Source organism: Tenrec ecaudatus, chromosome 9 (assembly GCF_050624435.1).
Source record: "Tenrec ecaudatus isolate mTenEca1 chromosome 9, mTenEca1.hap1, whole genome shotgun sequence".
NCBI lineage: Eukaryota > Metazoa > Chordata > Mammalia > Afrosoricida > Tenrecidae > Tenrec > Tenrec ecaudatus.
Window position 1 is genome coordinate 135,444,315 of NC_134538.1, and position 8,506 is coordinate 135,452,820.

Below are 8,506 nucleotides of genomic sequence, written 5' to 3' on the forward strand. Positions count from 1 at the left end.
AAATTGAAGCTATAATTCAAAATTTTAAACTATGGAATCAAGTAGACGTGGAAGTGAATCTGAGTCAAACAAGTAATAGCATTTGGTTTTGATTCAGTTGGCCTTGAAGTCCACTTATGCAAAAAGGATATAAATGAATATTGATAAATAGAAATGTCTATATAACTAATTTATCTCAAAATTTTCATTTGACAAAGATAACAGGATCGCCACTTATTTTCCAGAGGCATGCAGCCTTTCAGAAGAGTCACGAGAACACTTGTAACAATGTACCACGGTGAAGCAAAGCTTCGGCAGATAGGTTCCCTGGGTACCACTGCTTATTAAGTCTATGACAATTACCGACCTACTGAATTGCTTTATGTTGAAATTTTTTCATCTCTATGAAATTGCAATGTGTTAAATAATATAAATGATTGTGAAGACCGCAGTTGCTGACAGATGTCATAGGGTTAGCTCGGACTCATAGCTATCTGATGTGCAACAGAGTGCAGCGCTGACCCGCCGGCACCTTCCTACAGAAGTTCTTATCCTTAGCTCATGTGGCAGACCCTGCGTCAATCCATTTTGTTGGGGCCTGCCTCTTTTTTTCCGGCCCTCTGTTTTATCAAGCGTCCTGGTCTTCTCCAGAGACTTGTCTCTCCTGGAAATCTGTGCAACGTGCATGAGCTGGAGAATAGCCACCGTTCCTCTAAGGAGCATTCTGCCTGCAGTCACCCCATGCACTGTGCAGAGAGACCCCTTAACTGCTCTTTACATGAGCACGGATTGTGGGTCCAACCTGTTCCCTATTAATCATGCTCTTACCTATGGGCCCAGTGGTGAAGATTAGCAAAATAAAAACATATGTGTTTGCCATTTAAATAATTTAATCTCTGTGAAAAAGGCAGTTCATTAATTTTTCCCAATACATGTGAATATTTAGCCAATATTTTTGAAGTGCATACATGTTTTTTGTATTAATCGTGGGTTTTGTATTGTTGAATTGTTAGTTATATGTGCTCTACATTTACTCATCAATATATTCATTTAGCAGGTATTTTAAGACTTATAATACTATGAACTTAGCTAGATGGTGTGAAATATACAAAAAAGGTTTCTCAGTTAATCTAAAGCTTATTACCTATGGAATGATAACATAAGGTAGATAAGATAAAATGCGTGTGCTATGACAATCTACTTGCGATAAAGATAGCTATGAGACAAAGTTTCTATAAAAACCGTCTTGGAGAAGGCAACATTTTATCTGAATCAAGAAAACTAATTAAAATGCAAGACACAAAAAGGATTGTGATTTTAGATGCTCAGAGGCAAAGTACAAAGACAAGAAATTGAGAACTTTGGGGTGGATAAACGGGAAGACACATCTTCTTCCACTATGAGAATGTTGTTGTGTGATATGACGTCAGTTCCAATGGCAATTAATACTCTTTTATATGAAAATTATTTCAAAATTACACAATTAATATTAATGCAATGTACCAATACCAATTACTATTATAGATAGCAATTAATACTTGTGAAAATGGCACAGGAGCAGGCAGTGTTTCATTCTGCTGTGCACGGATTGCTATGAACAAGTTAAAGTATCCCACGGGATTCCATGGTTTTTCTATTTCTGAGTTCTGATCTCCAGTGGTACACCACTGGGTTTGAACTACTGACCTTTCAGTTACACAGAGCTTTCTCTGCATGATCCCAGGTGCAGTCGTTCAAACAGAAGGAGGAAACACTGAATAGTTTCAAATCAAGAAATGTGTATGCCGCGTTGTGTCCTTTCACGGTATTTATCCAATCTGTATACCGAGCAAATCAGCTGAGAAGGTGAACTCTAAAGAAGAACGCATCAGGATTGGAGGAAGCTTATTAACAACCTATGATATTCAGAGGACACAGTCCTGCTTGCTGAAATTGAGGAAGACTGGAAACACTTGCTGCTGAAAAGGAAAAGCTATAACCTTCGGTGTGGGTTGAAAATCAATGTTAAGAAAACTCAGATCCTCACAACTGGACCAATAGACGACATCGTGATAAACAGAGACAAGATTGAAGTTGTTGATGATTTCCTGCTGCTTGGACTCACAATCATTAATGCTCACGGCAGCAGTGATCACAAATCAAGCCACAGATTTCATTGGGAAAATCTGCTGCACAAGACCTCTTAAAAGTGTTTAACAGCAACGAGACTCCTTGGAGAAGGAAGGTGCACCTGATCCAAGCCGTTGTGGGCATTGAATAAGGACCACAGTAGAATTGCTGTGTGTGAATTAAGGTGCTGGCGAAGAATACGGAAGGTGCCATAAAAGAACAAACAGACGGATCTTGAGAGAAGTACATGCAGAATGCTCCTTCATGGTTTTATGATTGCCCATCCATTTTTCGATCTTTTTAATCATGTGTCTTATAAATTATTTTATGTTTGTTGTTTGGATTAATTTTTAAAATCAAATTTGTTAAATGATTAAAAACTCGAATAACTCACTGCTATCAAGGCAGTGCCACCTAACAGTGATGCTGGAGGGCAGAGTGTAACCGTGCCTGTGAATTTCTGAGACTGTAGCTCTTTAGAGACATAGGATGCCCTGTCTTTCTCCAGCAGAGGCAGGTGGTTGTGAACTGCTGATCTTGTGGTTAACAGCCTGACTTGTAGCCACTATGTCATCACGGCTCCTTGAATATATTTAACTTGGCTATTTAAAAGTTCACATCTACTGATTCCATCACATCAATGATGGGCTTTTTAAAAAGAATTTTTTCTTTATTATTCACTATGTACTCTTGTTTCATTATATGTCTAGTGATTTTTTATTGGATGGTGGGCATTATGTATATTATATTGTTGAATTTTTCTTTTCCTTAAAATAGGAATCTGTTATTTTTGCCTCCTTTTCTGCTAAATCTGGTGTCTGGATTCTCTTTCTCCCCCAGTTGAGCCTTAAGAGGATGGCAGGCTGTGAGTGACTCAGACTCACAAGCCCAGTTAAGGTATTGCTGGATTCCTAGCCCACAGAATGGGTATATGATGATCATGCTTCAAGCAAATATTATACTTAACAGTGAGAGGCCTAATGGCTCCCCTAAGATTGCACAACTTTCACTCAGTCTGGCCAATTAGCCACCAACCACGAAAATTAATGAAAGGCATCTGCAGTGAAAAGAAAGAAGTCCCACTGTCTCACTCAGAGACAGCACAGTCCTCCGTGTGCAAAAGCTGATGGAATCTGTTAGTGCAAAAACACCCTATTAAAACTAATGTGGATTATTCAGGATTACAATATATGCAATAAATATACAAAAATGAATTTGATCTCTATAAATTGAAAACCCCAAATCAGAAATTAAAACAAAAGTGCCACATTCATAGTAACAAAAATTTGACACTTAGAAATAAGTCTGACTAAAGTTGTGAAGGAACTGTAAACTTAGAAATTGAAAGAATTAAAGCAGAGCACTGCTGGTGCTCAAGCATGGTGAAGTTCTCAGGGCTAAACAGAAGGTCATAGGTCATAGGTTCAAACCCACTGGCTTTCCTATTGCAGAAAAAAACTGGTTATCTGCTTTTGAAGAGATTATGATCCAAGAAACCCTATAGGACAGTTGTGCTAGATTTCTCAGGTGAGAAATACCTCAGTCCTTTGCTTCGCACGAGACAGAATTCACTCCAAAGCTGGTCTGCGATCCAAGTTTTATCATGGATAGAAGTTTCAGATTTTACAGTCACGATCACGGGTAACCGTGTAGAACTATACACTCACATGGTGGCCTGAGGCGAGAGAGAGAGAGAGAGAGAGAGAGAGAGAGAGAGAGAGAGAGAGAGAGAGAGAGAGAGAGAGAGACAAGGGAGAGAGAGACAAGGCCCGGCAGTGAGGGACCATGGAGGAGAAAAGAAAGCCGTGGTCTAGAAGTCCCAGCCTTTTATGGCCTTCCACTGGGAGGCGTGGTCAATGGTACTGGTGGACCCCAGTGGCTGACTTAAGCCCACCTGGCCTAGATTGGGGCCCACCCAGGTATAAAATTGACGCATGCCCTCCAGCCTTTATTGGCTTCCAACTTCCTGTAGGGGGCCCCTAGGCATGGAAAGGACCAACCCCCTATCCAGCAACCTAACAGTTCTTTGTTAAGTAGGGTGACCTTGAATTGGAATTGACTTGATGGCATACAACCACTACTATGAACATGAGTTTAAAAACTCAGTATTATTAAGATGCCAATTACCTGCAAATTAATATGTGCAGTCAAAGCAGTCCCAAGTAAAAATCCAGTTCACATCAAAAAGCAAAACAGATCCCACTGCCCCATAGGGTTTCTTTCTCAGAACCACTGGTGGCTTTGAACTGCTGGCCCTTTGATTAGCAGCCACCTGCTTTAACCACTGCACCACCAGAAACCTTCCCAGTTGACAAGCCAACCCTAAAATTCATCTAGAAATCTAAGAGAAGTTGAAAAAGAACAAAAAAAGTTATTGGATGTAGCCTACTTACTTTCAAGATGAGTTCACTAGTCAAGACACTGTGGGGGAACATAATTGCAGTCTGGGGGCAAGCAACTGTAAGATATCAAGAAATACATCCACTAACATATGTACGACTGATTTTCAACAAGTTGTGTAGACAATTCAGTGGGGTAGTCATACCCTTTCAAAGAAATGGTCCTGAAAAACTGGATACCTATGTGCTTAAAAAAGCAGAGGAGGACAGAGAAGGAAGTGATTCCACCAAAGATTCATACAATCAACCTTTACACCCAAATCTTAATAGATTGACCTTTCTTAGTGCAGTTGAAGATATATCTACTAAAAACTTAAAGCCAATGATTTATCTACTGATAATGAAGTGTAAACATTCCTATTGCTGAAGTATAATTCTAAAAGTTAAAATACAACTGTAATCATAAAATGAATTCTAGAACTTTTGTATCAAGGTCAATTGTTTATTTAGCTGACATAATTTATTTGCAAAGTTAGGTGCAAGAATTCTTCACTTTGACACCTGTTCTATTCATGTTACTATTAATGTTCTGCAAAATTGCATCTAAAATCAAATTTATGAGTACTGAATAAATGCCCAATGTTCTCTTTTGTATATTGCAATTTGAATACTTTAAAATTTCCTTGCACAAACAACATGACTAAGCATTTCTCTCTGGTGACTTTCAATATGGAGTTTCTTTTGCTCAAGTCACCTGCCCACAGGCAGATTTCTCCCGTGGCCTTTGGCAATTGACCTCAGATCTCAATTTGGCTTCACTGCGTGTTACAAAACTCTTAGCTCCACTGTCAAAGGGCCTCTGTCAGAAAACCCCCAGCTCTCTGACACTGTAAGCCATTGAGCTGAGTCTGCAACTGCTGATCCCAGGCTGGTGCTGCCCTCTGCTGGTGTCAGCTTTTGTTACTATAATTCTCTGTGTCCTGAGATCGCCGGATTGTTAGGGCAGGGACCCTTTGTGGGTCCAAAGGCTGTGCTCCATTCCTGGCTCTTCTTTTTTTTAAAAGAACAAAAAACAAAACCAAATAAACAAACAAACCTTTTCATTGTGATTTTGGTATAGATTTCAAGAGTAGCTTGTCATTTTTACAGTTAACAATTTGTACGTGTTTTGTTTCGGCTCATCCTGTTCAAGCCCCTCACTATACAATTGCTTATGGCCCGTCCTCCCAGTGTTTCCCCATTTCCATTCCTTCTTTCCTAAGCCTCCATCCTTGGGGAAATATTGTCTTCTTATGTTAAATTGTGGCTTATTTTAACACTGATGAGTTCAGTTTCAGAACTGCAAAGGGATTAAGAGTCATAAATTTAGGATTTCACTAACCTTTATCTGACAAATAATCCCAGTCTCTTTTATAATTTTGAATTTTGTTCCACATTTTTCTTCCCCTCTATCCAGAACCCTCTAATAAGATCCTTTACAGGGCAGTTGACTGTGATAACTGGACAATATATAATTATGATACCAGGATTGTGGAAACTGATATGTTTATGACTTTTTACTCTATTGAACTAATTGTGTCTCTGTGTCTTTGGATTTTCATCACTTCATTTATCTGTACAGGGAGAAGCCAATAGTTCCCCCCTGATGGCTGCTCACCAGCTTCTCAGTCCCCAGTCATAACATTCCAAAGTTGTAGTGTCTTTGTGAACTACGTTAGCCAATTAACCTGGGGGCCCCTAGATGTTATGCTCCAGAGCCCACAGGTCCACTGACTCATTCCCTGAAGGTGTTTTGTTCTGGCTAAGAAGTTTTCTTAACTTTGTCCCCTATATAAATATACTTCATGACATTCATGGTTTTATTTGCAACAAAGTTAAATATACATTTATCGATAGCTTCCATTATGAGATACTTGAAGTTTATTCTGCCAACCTGGTCGATAAACAAATATGGGATCCATTGAAGGGCAGAGAGATAAATCACTTGGTGAGCCTTGCCTTTCTTGGGTCTCTTGCTTTCTGGTAGTCGGACCAGGGTGCAGCTGCCTTAGCAGTTCCCTGCTTCAGCTGGCAAGGCTCACTTCCTGCAAGACATCCCTGAGGAGAAGCCACGTGGACCTACCCTGGTGCAGCCCTGGGTGCTGGAGCAGCTGTGTGGAGACCCCTGCCAGCACTGAGATGCTTACACGCTCACTGATTCAGTTTTCCTCCTGCAGTCAGTGTCATTGTGTGTGTGTTTTGAGATTGAGGAGGACTTTGTAGATTGGTGTCAGACATATGGGCTAATGTTGGACTTGTGGACTTGGGCAGCACTGGGTTGGGATGCTTTCTTAATGTATACTTACCCTTTATATAAAACTCTCTCTCTTACACATATGAGTTTCTGTGGATTTGTTTCTCTAATGTACCCAGGCTAACACACATTAATGTCACTGGTTCTTGTACATATGCTACCTTGCTACCTCGAAAACCATTGAACATCCATCTATTCTTTTTGGTACAGTGACTCTGTGACTTCCTTCCATCTTTTTTAAGATAAAAAATCATTTTACTGGGGACTCTTACAGCTTTTGTAATAATCCATACATTAATTGTATCAAGCATAGTTGTACACATGTTGCCATCATTATTTTCTAAACATTTACTTTCTATTGAGCCCTTGGTATCAGATCCTCTCTTTTTCCCTCCCCCTACCTCCATAACCCCTTGCTAAATTATAAATCATTATTATTATCATATCTTACACCAAGTGTGGTCTCCCTTCCCCCACAGTTTCTGTTATTCATCCCCTTGGGGGGTTGGGGGGGGTTAATGTGCCAATCACTGTGATCAGTTACCACTTCCTTCTCTTCTCTCCTCACCTCACCTGCCCCCACCCTTACTGGTATCACTACTCCCATTCCTGTTCCTGGGTTCCGTGTGTCGGGAACTCTAACTCTTATCTGTACCTGTGCGCATGCTCCGGGTCTAGCCCGCAGTGAAAGGTGGATTAGAGTCCTGATAGTGGAGGGTGAGGAAGCCTGAAGGAACCAGAGGAATATTGTGTTTCATCAATGCTATACTGCGCCCTGGTTGACTCCTCGCACACTTCTGACCCTTCTGTGAGGGGATGTCCCATTGTCCACAGATGGGTTTGGGGGTCTCTGCTCCAACCCCCTTGTTCTCAACAATGTGGTTTTGCTTGTTTGTTTGTTTGGGGTCTTCTGATGCCTGTTACTGGATCCTATCACCACCTCATGATCGCACAGGCTGGTGTGCTTCTTCCATGTGGGATTGTTGCTTCTCTACTAGATGGCCACTTGTTTAATTTCAACCCTTTAAGACCCCAGACACTATATCTTTTGCTAGTCGGGTACCGTCTTCTTTCTTCACAACATTTGCTTATGCACCATTTTGTCTTCAGCGATTGTGCCAGGAGGGTGTGCATCACAGAATGCCAGGTTGTTAGAACAAAGTGTTCTTGCATTGAGGGAAGTCATGAGCAGGGGCCTGAAATCTGTCTACTACCTCAGTGTATTGCTATATAAATATATGCACATAGGCCAATACCTCTATTTTTATGAATTAATATATTTACATATATACAAACCTAGGCTTATACCTCTATCCATAGCTTTTCTTCCCTGATCTTTCCTGTTTCCTTTTAAACTTCTTCCTGCCCCACCATCACATTTGCCCTTCTGCCTCTTAGTAATTCCTCTCAGCTAGATTACTATTGGTCCAAAATGCCCAGGATCTCTCTATCCTCCTCGTTGTTGGTTTTAATTCGCTAGTTGTTCCCCTGCCTATGGCATCGTTTGCTCACTGCTTCCTTCCCCCACCTCGTTCTCTCCCTAAGTCCCTCCTGAACCATTAGTCCCATTGCTTTCTCCTCAAGTTTGCTTCCCAACCTGAATATACCCTAGTTCATCTGCTGCTTCCAGCATCAGTCAATATTTTGCCCATAGAACATAGAATCCTTAAACTCAAGAAATGCTCAGCTTTGGGGCTTCTAACTCTGGGTCTCTGTACATTTCATTATAATACAGTACTTTGTCATCTCAGCTTGTCCTTTAAGATGAATGATTCTGATTGGTTTT